This window comes from Fukomys damarensis, unplaced genomic scaffold (genome assembly GCF_012274545.1).
Source record: "Fukomys damarensis isolate Sample0158 unplaced genomic scaffold, DMR_v1.0_HiC HiC_scaffold_35, whole genome shotgun sequence".
Taxonomy (NCBI): Eukaryota; Metazoa; Chordata; class Mammalia; order Rodentia; family Bathyergidae; genus Fukomys; species Fukomys damarensis.
The window spans coordinates 47,754,912-47,769,727 of NW_022900947.1; positions in this window are offsets into that span (position 1 = coordinate 47,754,912).

The window sequence follows — 14,816 nt, forward strand, 5'->3', positions numbered from 1 at the left end:
TGGTTTACAAGCTTCCAAGTGGCTTGGTCTCTTCCATCATACTTGGTATATCATTTTTTTTCAGATCTTCGTGTGGTTCCCTCTTTGTAACGATGTCATTCTTTTTTCAGTTTTTTTAAAATTAGTACACATTTGCAGTGCCTAATGATTACTTTCCTCATGAAGAGTTGGTATGTGTGTGTGTGTGTGTGTGTGTGTGTGTGTGTGTAGAATGAGAGAGAACATCACTTTTTTTCATCTCTTTTCCTTCTCTTCCCTCCCCCATCCCTTCATCTAGGTCCCCTTCCCTTTGGCAAAAGATTTATCTCCCCCTTTTCTATTATCTATCTTTTATTTTCCCTTTGTTTATATTATATGCTCACCAACAGATGATGGATAAAGAAAATGTATTTATATACAGTGGAGTGCCACTGTGCCATAAGGAAGGATAAAGTTGAGTTATTTGTATGAAAGTAGATGTACCTTGAGACCATTCTGTGGTCTTGTGTCCCTTCCTTAGTAATGCTCTCCTTGGCCATAATATTCAAATTTCTCCTCATCCCTCAACCTGAAGTTAGTCTCCGTTCCCTTTCTCTCAGCATTCTTCATGGTCCTTATCATGCTCTGAGATTTGTTTGCTTGAAAAATGTCCACATGGAATTACATGTTTCATCAGTGAAAGGACTAACAGTTATCTGTTGCATTCATATTTAAAAATAAATGAGTGCCAATCATATGGTACCATTGTCTCCACACAGTAGTGTCTGAAAAACACAAATAGTGGAAGTCATTGAAGATGTTGCTGTAAATTTTTAAGAGCTGGGTACAATTATGCACACCTGTAATCCCAGAACTTGGGAGGCTGAGGCAGGAGGATCACAAGGTCAAGTCCTACCTCCTGGACAATCTTGCAAAACCCTGTCTCAAAAAAAAAAAAAAAAAAAAGTGCAGAGGATGTAGCCCAGTGAAGGTCCTAGATTTGATCTTGAGTATTGTAAGAACACAAATATGTTGCTGTTTTGCCTTTGAATGTTTTTTCATAACATAACTTGGCACCAAGAAAGTTATATGGAATTTCGTCTTGAGCGGGGCCTCAGGACTGAAAGATCTGTGCAACATACAGCATGATGTGCGATGAATTTGTATGTCAGATACAGTCTAATGTTCTTTTCCTGAAAATGGATATGTGCTTTAAAACTTGCTTATAAAATCAATTTTTCTGCAAACAACATTAACTCTGAAAGGACAGAAACTTTGGGTAAACAAACCTTGCAATATTGCTTTCTAAGTAAAAGTACATAGATATTTAGAAAGCTGTGATATCCACGAGGGGTTTGCAATGGAATGTCATTGTAATAGGTGTAGGTGTTGCAAAATTAAAGTGGCAGTTCCAGTTATCCGAAAAATACGGCTGGGTTTCGAATGTTACAAAGCTTTACTGCAATGTGCCAAGATAGAGAGCCAGCTTCAAAAGCTACTTTGATCTAAATGCTCACACGGGTTAGGCACTGCATCTCACCCTGTTCAAAGTGCTTCAACCGCTGCTGCTTCATTTTACAGACTCTGCTTGCAAATACTGAGCGCATAGCAATTGTTTATTATCTACTAATTTCCTTTCCAGCTTGAGAGACAGAGACAGCACTCAATATGATGAATTACCTTCCCAGTAGAAAATCCATTCCGGAAAAGCCCTCTGAAGTGAATACTTATTAAATGAGAAGATCTTTAAGATGAATACATTTTATAATGAGAAAAAGAAAAGGAAAGGTTGCACACTGCAGCGGAATAACACTCATAGGAAAAACCCTGAAATCTGGTAATATGTGAAATTGAAAAATTTACCTATTTAACAACGTCTACTTAAAAAAAAAAAAACACGGTTGTAACAGTTGAGGTGAGGAGATGTAACATGAAGTCGCCAATATCATGCTTCGGATATATTTTTGTGATGTGTAATTATAGTACTTGAATCTACAGTGTTGTAGATAGCTTTGAGGTAACTTCCAAAATCTGATATTGTGAACTGAGATCATCGAAAGACTTCATTTCTGGATGGTAAGTTTTGTATTGTACCACTGAACAATGTTTGCATTGCATTTTCTGCCGCACTTGAGTTTCTCAGAGCAGGCTTTAAACTTGCCTTATGTCCACTGCGTGTGTGTATATATACGTATGTATAAGACTGTGAGAGATTACTGTACTGGGTAATGGAGTTATAAATCAACAAAGATTCTAGATATTGTTCTTGCAGTTTTCCCCATAAATGCAGACTCTTCTGCATGAAATAGAGAAAATGAGTATCTTCTATGTAAATTTCTCTCATTTCATTCCTATCCCCCTCACCCCCAGGGAAATTTCCCCTTGATAAGTTACCTGCAAAGTGACTAGAGACTTCTCTCCCGGCACACAAAGAAGAGCTTCTCTGAGGGAAGAGGCTCCCGAGCCGCTAGAATATAAGAAGCTCCCCTAACTGGAAGTCAGAACACAGAAATGCTCAGGACTGAGACACCGTGCTAGGCAGGGCAAGTACGGGGACAGGTGTGCCTGGCTGGCCTCCTCTCCTACATGTCCCTGTGATTCTCTTAGCCAGGGACATATCTGTGCGGCACCAGATTCTGCCAGGAGATTAAGACATTCATTTACACTCATCGAAATGTCTGAGGAAACTATTTGAAGTGTGATGGACCTTTGTAGCATTTATGAGGAGGCTTTTTCCAAAAAGAAAAAAGTCCTTTACTGTAAAGTCTAGCTTTAAATTTAAACTAAAAAAGACTGTTGGTCAGGATTGGAAGAAGAGAAGGAATTTTAAAAAGTGAAAGGAAAAAAGTGGCATACTTGTGTGAGGTTAAAAAACTAAGTGTTAGAAAAGTAACAGTATGCCAGATCTCTTAGTGTTCAGGAGCACTCGACCACCGAGCTACACCTCCAGCTCTTGATCTTGTGTGCTTCTAGAGAGGGTCTCTTGGAGTTGCTCAGGCTGGGGATGACCTCGCAGCTCTCCTGCTGGAGTCTCCCAAGGAGCTAGGATTCAGGCCTGTGCCCCGGCATCTGGCTCCCGTTATTATTTATAGGTGCTTCTCTCTGAACACATGGGCACACGTATGTGCATGCATCTATGTGCAAAGATAGCACAGAAATAGTATACACCAGTGAATACAGTAATGGAAGGGATGCCTGCACAATATTTATGTGCTTTTAGAAAATACTTACAGTAATGTTGTATAAGTAATTCTATGTTGCCGGACTGAAAATACTGAGGATCAGAGGACTTGTTTTCCAAAATTGCTGCAGCAATTGAATACAGTACTTCCAGTTTTAAGCCAACATAGTATGTAGTCATTTATTAACACTGAAAAAGAATGATTTAAATGTTAAAAATTTCAAGTACTACTTTGCATGAAAATAATTACAAGAATACGATTTAATATTTGTTTTTCCAGTTTTGGTAAAATATACAAATGATCGAAAATGAACCAAGATGACAGTGTGGCTTTTGATGAGATGTGAAGGGATCTGCCATGTTCTTGGAGTGAGATAGATAATCAACCAGCAGGATACTGGTTAATAACTGTGTATTTAGAAATTCAAGAATGGACAAGTAAAGGTGGAGGTCACCTGCTCCCACAGACAGGCATAGTACTCTGCTCAAACTCTAGACAAGATCCAGCTACCAGACCTCATTCGCAGAGCACAGGGACTACATAGCAATGGCTCCTTGTCACTTTAGTTGAAGAACCCGTGGCTATTTATTTTGGTAACCATCAACTAGGGTAAGGGAAGTGCTATATTTTTAGAGGATTCCTGGACACAGATAGTCATATTTGACTTTAGAATAAGAGTGAGAAAAAAAGTGAGGGTAACACTCTTGCAACTATGCTCTTTCCTCAAAGTAAAACATCAAAAAGCTAGTTCAGGCTCCGACTGGCAGAAAGATGAGGTTAATTCTGCAGGGCAGTTTCTACCCTTCATCTCCCCTATGGGGTTAGATTTAGGGTAGTCTCTGGCTGAAACCACATTTGTTTTTGTCAGGGCAGTTTCTACCCTTCATCTCCCCTATGGGGTTAGATTTAGGGTAGTCTCTGGCTGAAACCACATTTGTTTTTCAGCTTTAATTGAGTTTATTGGTACATTTTAGGGATGCCGTACAGTTACATTCATTATTGGGATCTTGTACCTCTAAGTGAGAGGTCTTGGTCCTCATTTTTTCTCCTTGTCCCTGCCCTCCCTTCACCTCCTCCTCCCCTCCCCATCTACAACCTCTTTATTTCCATCTTTTCATTATCTCACATTTTTTTCTTTTTCCTTATTATCCTTCCCCTATCCATCCCACCTTCCCTATACCTTGAGCTCCTTTCTTCCCATTTCACCATGTCAGTAATCTTATTAGGATCTTATGTATTGCAGTTTGTTCACACCAGAGAAACTGTTCGGTATTTACACTTATGACTTATTTATTTCACTTAGGAGTATATCTTCAATATATATCCATTTTCCTATGAATGAATCTATTTTCTCATTCTTTATGGCTGAGTAATATTCTATTTTATAGAAAAACCACATCTTCTTTATCCAGTTTCCAATGGATGGGCAAATGGGCTGTTTCCAAGTTTTTGCTAGTACAAACTGTGCCACTATAAACATGGGTGCACATACATCACTGTGATATGATTCTTTTAGTTCTCTTGGAAAGATGCCCAGCAGAGGGATGGCTGTGTCAAATGAAACCTCCAGTCCAAGCTCTTTGAGGTATCTCCACATTGATTTCCATAGTGGTTGCACCAGTCTGCAATCTCAGCAACAATGGAGAAGTGTTTTTTTCTCCCCACAACCGCACCAACATTTGTTATTGTGTGATTTCCTGATAGCAGCCATTCTTTGTGGGGTGAGGTGAAATCTCAGTGTTGGTTTCATCTGTATCTCTCGAATGACCAGTGATGTGGAACATTTTTTCATATATTTATTTGCTGCTTTTACTTCTTTGTCTGAGAAATGTCTGTGCATTTCAGATGCCCATTTTTGAATTGGGTCTTTGTATTCGGGGGGCTGATTGTTTTGAGTTCTTTATATATTCTAGATAATAGTCCTTTTTCTGAGGAGCAGCTGGTAAAATTTTTTTCCCACATTGTAGGTTGTCTCTTAATTCTTCTTGAAACCACATTCTTGTACTTTTTTTCCCTTTTCTCTGTTCACTTCTAGTTCTCCCTTTCACTGGAGAATGCTTCCCCAAAACAACATTTAAAGGGTAATTCTTACTTAGGCCAATAGAACTATTACATTTGAAATTGAACCCTCCATTTTCTACCTTTTTTGCTTCCTATCTTAAGACATTTTATTTTTTAATCTCAAAACTATTTAACATCATACTTTCCAATAGCAGTTTATAAACATAGCTAAATTGATCATCCCCACATCCAATTAAACTGTAAGTTATTTTGAGAAATTCTAAGTTATGCTTATATTTTGTTGTTCATTGGTAGGTAGTTTGCTGACTTTTTCCTACATGGGTAACTCACTTGTTTAACTTAACGTATATGTATATTTCTGTTGCTATGGCAGATATAGATTCATTTAGGATGAAAAAATATTCTGAATTAGGCTAAAAAGCAAGAATTTGGCATTGATATATCTGAGTTACTTTTTCATTGCTGAGACACAAAACTTGAACCCACAATTTAAAGGAGGAGAGGTTCATTTTGGCTCATAGTTTGTAGAGGTTTCAGTCCATGATTAGTTGGTTCCAAGAAGGGGTGGTATAGCAGAGGGGCATCATACAGGAGAAACAGGTCATGGCATAGGAGGCAGGAAGCAGTGGGAGATCAACAAGCAGTAGGGGAAGAAACAGATCCAGGCCATGTCCCCAGGTTCCCACCTCCTCCAGGCAGGCTTCACCTCCCAACATTTATCTACAAACTCATAAGTGGGTTGGTGACGATGGATTAGCCCAATGATGAGTATCGTGAACCTATGATTCAGTAACCTCCCAAAAGACCCACCTATAAGCACATGAGCATTTGGGGGTGCATCTAGATATAAATCATAACATATGACTATAAATTTAACCTTAGTTTTATGCTTGAATTATTTTTCCATGTTTATGAGATGAAAGTTTCTCTGTTGATAGAGATAACCTATGCTTTGAGTATTCCAGCCTTTCAGCTTCAATTTCTCTCTTATTTGAAACATAGCATGTTCTGAATTGTTCCCTACTGGTTAACAGTCATTTTATAAATGGAACTGTATAATCTTTAAGTATCCCAAATTGTGCCATCAATCTAAAGAATTTCAGTCTTTTGCTCATTTAAGCTTTTGAAGCTCAGTGTAAGGTGGTAGGCATATTTTACTGTACTCAGTAAATCATAAAAGTCTTATAATTTTGAGGATTGAATAGATTCCTGAAATCATTGTAGTTTATATAGCAATATTATCTTACATAAAGATCTCCCCTTTTCCATTATGCTAATTGATTGAATTATTTCACTATGTATTTTATAGTAGTCTTTAAAATATAGCGAGATTACTTTAAAATATAGTACTTTAAATCAAGAAGTTGACACATATATCAAGAGAAAGCAGACAATTTGAGTTTATCTCTAGTTGTCATGCATTTTATAAAACCTAAAGATTTGAAATCTTGAAACAATTATTGCTTGGTGGAGGTTTGTAGGCAACAAGAATAAGAACAAATTTACTGTTTTTAAAGGCACCATAAAACAATGATGTCCAACAGCGAGGACATTTGGAGAATTTATTTATCATGCCAACTTTGTTCTTGCCTAGCTATGTAATCTGAAATATGAGTAATGGTATTTGTAAAGCAAAAAGGAGGGACAGATGATTACTGTGTTTTTATGTTCACACTCTTCCCCACAAACCCATACATGTGTTCATTTGAGCCACAAAGTCATGGTTGCCAAACCAGTAAATGGAAACTGTACTTAGTTGGCTTCAAAATCACAGTGAATGCACAACATTAGGATTTTTGGAAGAATATTTTCTGAGCGAATTATTTCCATATTAAAAAAAATTCAACATCTGGGCTGAGGTTTAGTGGTGAGAATGACAGGAAGCCAGAGTAAAAACTGGTGAATGAAGAGATTCTGTGCTCCGACCCATCACCCCTCACTGTTATGTCCCATCTGGGGACAATAACACATTAGGCAAGCATGGGTATCTGAAAGCATAGTAGACCCCAAGCTCTCAAAATATGTCTATTTAACCTAATAAATGCAGCCTTATAGATTCCCCTTGTGCCACTCTGGCAAGAGAGCAAGGAAAAACAAAAAAGAGAGAGATGTTTATTGGAGTTAGAAGTAGGATAATTACATAGCCTACTTTGTTCTGGAAAGTCCTGAATTACATATGCTTTTCTGTATACTTCATGTCTGATAACATTTCCTAGCTTTGGGTGGTAAGTTACATGATCGCTCTAGCTCTAAGTGGGATGCTGTGGTTGGAATGTGATTTATACCTGCCAAAACCCATGCTGCAGTTTGATGCCCCTATATAATCAGAGCGAGGCAGTGCAGCAGTCACAGGAGATAATTAGGTGATGAGGGCATGACTCTGAGAAGAGAAGGGATTAGTATCCACCTGAAATATGGGGTTAGTTTTCAAAAGAGCAGATTGAGAGAGAGAGAGAGAGAGAGAGAGAGAGAGAGAGAGAAAATCAGCCTGACCCTTCCTTACTCAGTAATGTCACTCTGTCTTGGTGAAATACATGTGTGTAAAGAGTATAGAAGGAACTAACATACACTGAAGATATTAAACCTGGAATGTTAAGCTGGCATTGAATAAGATTATGTTTCTGGCTATCACTTGGAATGGTAGTTAGAGAAAAAAAATTCATTTGTAGTAAAAAAATTATAGTAAAAAAAGACATGTAGACTAAGAAATATGTGTCTACTGTAAGTGATGTTCAACTGTTCTCTGAGTTTTTAAAGGTCCAGGTCCCTAGTTTTGATCTTTGGCAGGTTGAGATACAGTTTTTCCAATACCATTTATTAAAGAGGCTATCTTTCCTCAAGTGAGGATGGTTGGCTCATTTGTCAAAAATGACATAGCTGAGTGCATCTGGAGTTGTTTTTGGGTCTTCCAATCTGTTCCACTGATCCTCAGGTCTTTTCCTTTGCCAGTACTATGCTGTTTTTATCACAGTGGCTTTGTAGTATAGTTTCAAATTGGCAGTTGTTATACCCACTGCCATGTCTCTGTTGCCTAGGATGTCTTTTGCTATTCTAGGTCTCTTCTGGTTAAAAAAGAATTTTTGGATTCTTTTTTCTGGTTCTGTGAAATATAGTGTTGGAATTTCAATTGGCATTGCATTGAATCTGTATGGCAATTTTGGTAGTATGGCCATTTTCACTATGTTGATTCTTCCTGTGCAAGAGCAGGGGATATATCTTTCAATTTTCTTATATCCTCTTTGATCTCTTTTTTTCAGAGTGCTGTAGTTTTCAGTGTAGAAGTCTTCTGATTTCCAAAAGAATTAAAGAATCTTACCAGAGTGATATATGCACACCCATGTTTATAGCATCACAGTTTGTAATAGCTAAAACTTAGAAACAGCCCATTTGCCTCTCAGTTGGAGATTGGATAAGGAACGTGTGGTTTTTCTATAAAATGGAATACTACTCAGCCATAAAGAATGAGAAATTAGATTTATTCATAGGAAAATGGAGACATATTGAGGATATAGTCCTAAGTGAAGTAAATAAGTCACCTGTGTAAATACCGGATAGTTTCTCTGGTGTGAATAAACTATAATAGTATATAAGATCCTAACAAGATAGCTGAAATTGTGAAATTAGAAGAAAAGGGCTAAAGGTGTAGAAAAATTGTGAAGAGTAGGGGAAAGGTAATAAGGGTAAGAAAAAAATAGGAGAAAATGAAAAAATGGAAATAAAATGTTTGTAAATGGGGAGGGGATGAGGGGGTGAAGGGAGGGCAGGGACAAGGGGAAAAAATGAGAACCAAGACCTGTCATGTAAAGGTACAAGATCCGAATGATGAATGTAACTGTACTGTATACCTAAAATGTACCAATAAACTCAATGAAAAAAAAAATAAAATAAAGGTCCAAGCCTCTAGAAAGACTTCAGTGGCAAAAAGGTATCTTCGGTGAGGGATCTGAGCTTATTATTCCTGCTTTAATGAGATTCTAGTTATTCCTAAAATTTTCACCAAAGCAAGATATTTTCTACGAAAATAATAACATTGGGATAATTTTTATTTTTCAAATTTTCTCACAGACCCAAAGTCACACGTCTGTTTTTATTTTCAGAAATATACCCAGGAATACTCAAAATCACTGACTTTTACTGTTGCAGTAAACTTCCAATTGGTCCTCTTTGCTATTCTGTTTGTTCTACAATCTTCCATCAATGTAGAAGCCTGAATCATACTTTTAAAAAGATGAATTGGGTCACTTCTGTGCTCTTTTATTATTTCTCATGATTTAGACTCTGAATTAATTGCCTTATCTAGTCCCTCCTGTCAAAAGCCTCATGGGAGATGTTACTCTCTATCCGTTTTCTCTCAGATCATGCCTTTCCACTCTTTTCTGCTCACCTTGATTTACTTATCTTTTGGGCATGCTAGTCACACTTCCACTTCAGGGATCGCTTATTTTTTTGTTTCCTATGACTGACTCACCCTTTTCCTACAGAAGGCACTCAAAAATAAGTTTAATATTAGACCAAAAGATTTGTAATGAACACTATCCCTAACTTAAATTTTGTAATTTTAAGAGTCTTGCTTTGAAATAACTAGAATAGAACCAGATGCTTTCTTAAAATATTATAAGGATGAAGCATGTCATATCTACTGTGGTAATACAGCATTGATTTCTAAAAATGCCTGCTTTTCTCTCTGGATAGGGAAAATTTGGGGCCATAGCTTTCTTAACATTACAAGTTACAATAAAGAAGGCACACATAGCACACTTTAACTAGCTATATTTGTAGAGCAAAGATATTACTGGTATTGTATACCATGTAGCAAAGAAGTAAACACTGCATTGTTAACATTTACTAACTTGAATTTTCACTTTAATAAATTTAAAGAACACTGACATGTTCATTTCATGAAATCATCTCTCAGACACTTAGGTCCTCTTTAAGACATGGCAAAAGATTACTGTTAAGCACTATATGACATTCCTAGAAATACATGCTTAAGTGTAAACTCATCAAGAGACCTAAATTGTAAGAGTCAGGTTAGATTTTGAAGATGGAGTTAAATCACTTCCCTCAAGTGGTTGGCAGCCACTAAGATGGCTTCAATAATTGTCACCTCCTGGCATTAATTCTCTTGTATAATTCTGGGTGAGAGATGAGCTGAACTTGGCTCACTGTGATGAATAGGACACAAGGAGAAATGCTGGGCAGTCAGTACTGACATTGATCATAGGGATTTATAAAGCTCTTGGGTTCTGTCTTGGGCATTCTCTCCCCTTCACTATTTATTATATGGTTTCTTCTGTAAGAAGTTAGATTTTGCATCCTGAAGTAGATAGCCTGTGAAGAGTCTCACATGACTGAGATTTGAGCCCAGCCAAGACCTTGGTGTTGGGACCCTGGGCACAGATCAGAGATGAAGACCCCTGTGAGTGGTCCTAGAAGTGTTTCTTTCTCAGTTGATCCCCGAGGTGACAGTGACTGTCTGGCTGCTATAGCAAGAGACCATAAGCTGGGTGACTTAGAAGCAGTGGAAATTTATTTCTTACAGATCTAGAGGTTGAATGTCCAAGATAAGTGTGGCAGCAAAGTTGATTCTTGTCTTCTTCCAGGTTGCAGACTGCCCACTTCTTGTTCTCTTGTCACACAAAGGACAGTGAAGAGGAGCAGGCTTTCTGTGATTCTTATGACATTCTTTAAACAATATTAGTATATCCCCATGTACTACCAACATGTACTAATAAAAATAAATTTGAAAAATCATATTCATCTTGGGAAATTGATCATATACTTATTGAAGGAATTCTTATAATGGTACCGATCCCCTACATTAGGGCTACTCCCTTATGACCTCATGGAATGATAATACTTTATAAAGGCCTCACTTCCTAAAACTAACACTTTGGTGAATACAGCTGTAGCACAAAAGTATTTTTGGGGACATGAACATTAAGTCCGTAACAACAGTATCCCTGGATGCTACGTGATTATAGCCTCATGAAGGATGTGAAGTCATAAACACCCAGGTGAGACATTTTTCTACCTCCAAACTTCAGAAATTGTAAGTTAATGCATGCTTATTGTTATGTTATGGTTATGCATTCTAGTATAACCTACAGAAACAGCATTGATCACTATGAAGTTCTTTCTTCTGTCCCTTAAATCTCTAATCGGGTTTGACTGCATAGGAGGCAGAGAGTCCACAACAGAGAGAGAGAGAGAGAGAGAGAGAGAGAGAGAGAGAGAGAGAGACCTTAAGAAGAAATAAAACTTTACATTGTTATATATCTGAGAAATGGCCAGTTTAACACATAAAATGTTTAATATATGTTGATTTTATCCTAACATACCTAGTTTTTTAAAAAAGTGAATTTATAAAATAATATTCCAAACTGTAGTCTGAAGTATTGAAATTGAGAAAACTTAGTCATAGTGACCATTCTAGTCTGCTTACACAAAAATCACCTAAAGGAGACTTAGGAAGTGTAGACAAAGCTGGCTCAAAAGGACAGCAGTAGAAAGAGAGGCTGGTCAGAGGGCAGCAGCATTGATCTCCATGACTGCTGTCCTTACATTCCAGCTTACACAGTGCCCTTTGAATAACATAATTTGATGTATTTGGTCTATACACATTGCTGTCACTTTAATTGGTCAAAATCTATTGATATCAATTTTCACTCACAGCCTTACTACAATATGGCTCTGATATCAGGAACTTCCTGCATCACTGATCTTTTTATTTGTACAAAAAGAGAATTATTTTAACATTACTTATATAACTAAAACCTCCATGGCTCAAAGTAGCAGTCTGAGGCCCCAGCCTTCCTCCAATTCTGTGTAGCCTTCCTGTGAGCACTGGAGCTCCAGTGTTTTCATTTTATTGTTAAAATTTTTCATAGCTAACTGCTTCAAATGCTTCAAGGTTCATTTTTATATAGGTGTATGCAGACAAATCTGTATGCTCATACACACAAATAGAATTTTTTTCTGAGCTGTAAGAACTATAATAACATGTAGTAGTTACTATAAATAAAATAAAAATCACAATAGTATTTCCTATGTTAAAATGTACATCAGCACTACCTTTACTGTAGACTAAAATTAATCAATTCTGCTTTGTGTCCCTGTACAAATTGATGTGCCATTTAAGCTAGATTGTTAATTTGATCAGTTTGAGAGGCATCTAAAGGATTACTAAAGCATAATTCTGGATGTGTCTGGTTGTAAAATGGAGGCATGACCCTGGGTACTATATAAATTCCTTAATCCCTCCTTCTATGGATCTATTCCACTGTTCTGATTCCCAACCACCACAAAGTAAGCAGATTTGTTCAATAACACCCTTTTGCCTCAACACTAGATGATCACAAATTGAAACATCTAGAGCTAAATTAAACCTCTTCTTTAAATTTTGTGTTTGGTATTTTGTCTCAACAATAGCAAAGCTGACTGATACAGAAAAATAGTACTAGAGAAGTGGGGTTGTTGCTGTGTTATGCCTGACCATGTGGTTCAAAAGTCTTTGGAACTGGTTTGCAGGAGGAGTTTGGAAAGGTTTGGAGCTGTGTGCTAGAGATGCTCTAAAATACTCTAAGTGCAGCCTGATGAGCACAGAAGACTGGAGTGCTGTGAAGGATGCAGACAGTAAAGGACAGGCTTATGAGTTTCCGTTCAGAATGAGAACTCTGCCCAGAATTCAACTAGAGGCACCGTCTGTTACATACCGATAAAGAACTTACTTACTTTTACCCATATGGTAAGACTTTATGTGTGGCTGAATTTCAAAGTAGTACCATGTTCAGTCTGTGCCATAGGTGCTGTTTGCTGATTTTAGCCAGATCTATAATAAGAATCCAAAGCAAAATGAAAAGATGAAAGATTGGAATATTTGGAGATTGAACAGAAAATAAACCTGTGTAAAGTTGGGGTCAAGGAAAATGGTTTTGTTGAACAGATTGGCCCCACTGAAAAGAAGACAAGTACTTTTGTATCATGGAGAAAGAAAGATGGCTTTAGCGTTGCTCAGGAATTTGCCAGACTACATCCATCATAGGCTCAAAGGTATAAAAGGGTGAACTCCTTGCAAGACTTTACTTTGAGAAAAAAGTCCTAGAGTTCCTTGCTCATTCAGAGTTTCCAAGGGAAGTGTATTGCAGAGTTCAGACATTGTGGCAATCAGAGGCCACTGAAACCATAGTCTAAGGGAGCCCTGCTATCGTTCAAGCTAATGAAAGACCTTGCTATTAGTCACAAAGTGCTGGTTGCTAAGAAACACAGAGTGCAAGAGTAGTGGTCAAGCTTTTATCCACATTTTAAAGTAAAGCAAGGGAGATCAGGTAATGTGTCCTAGAGAGGTAGGTGTGTGATGCTGTGGGAATGAAGTTAAAGTGCAGTTGAGATCCCACAGACAGCTGGAGGTGCCAGATACATGGAACACCTGCCAAGGAAAGCTGCAGGTAGTGAGCAGTGCCATTCCAAGAGAGAGACCATATGGGAGGAAGGGTGAAGATGGGAGTGCACTGTCGAAGCCATCTGTAACTCATGTCTCACTACCATGTGCTCCAGATGATCAAAATGGGACTACAGGTTGTAATGCTGTGCTGGGTTTTGGTCTTGGTTTGTTTCTACTCATTTCTTTCTCTTCTTTCTTTTGGAATGGGATTATCTATCCTACATCCTTCCATATTGCAAATATGTATCTTGCTTTTTGAATTTTCAGGTGTTTACAGCTAAGGATTTGCCTTGAATCTCAGAAAAGACTTTGGATTTAGATCTCTGAAAAATGCAGGAAATGTTGAAACTTTGCAGAGTGTATTAGTAGATTTCAGTTGTATGAAGGATCTTTATGAGAGGCAGAACTATGACTTTGTGTTTATTTGGAGATTAAAAATGGCTTAAAGAGATGTTTGCATGTCAAGTTAACAAGGGATGGAATACAAACTAGATTATCAGTGAGCTATTTTCAGAGTCACCCAGGGAATTAGTAAAGTGCATTTCTCAATGTGTCTCAGTGCGCCATGGAGACATGACTTTGGTTATTGCATGTGGCCCCTTCTTCTCTGGACTATTGCTCTTCTTTGCTTCTGGGTCCTTATGATTTAGGCATCTCTGCTCCACTTTGCCCTTCTGATGTGATATTCTTGTTTTAGAGCCAACTGATTGTGAAATGAAACTGTCTGATACTGTGCACTAAATTAAACCTCTCTTCCTTTAAGTTGTAATGTTTAATATTTCATTTCAGCAGTGGAAGAGCTGACCAATGTAGTTGATCATGGAAACACATACATAAAAACAAAATTTTGGCACAGTTTGTAATTGCTAAATCTTGGAAACAACCTATTTGCCCATCCGTTGGAAACTGGATAAAGAAGTTGTGGTTTTTCTATAAAATGGAATATTACTCAGCCATAAAGAGCGAGAGAATAGATTCATTCATAGGAAAATGGATACATATTGAAGATATACTCCTAAGTGAAATAAATAAGTCACACATGTGTAAATACCAAATAGTTTCCCTGGTGTGAATATTCTGCAACAATGCATAAGATTCTAATAAGATTACTGACATTTAGAAATTTGAAGAAAGGCGCTAAAGGTGTAGGGAAGGTGTGATGCGTAGGGGAAGAACAAAAAGGGAAAAGAAAAAAATGTGAGAGAATGAAA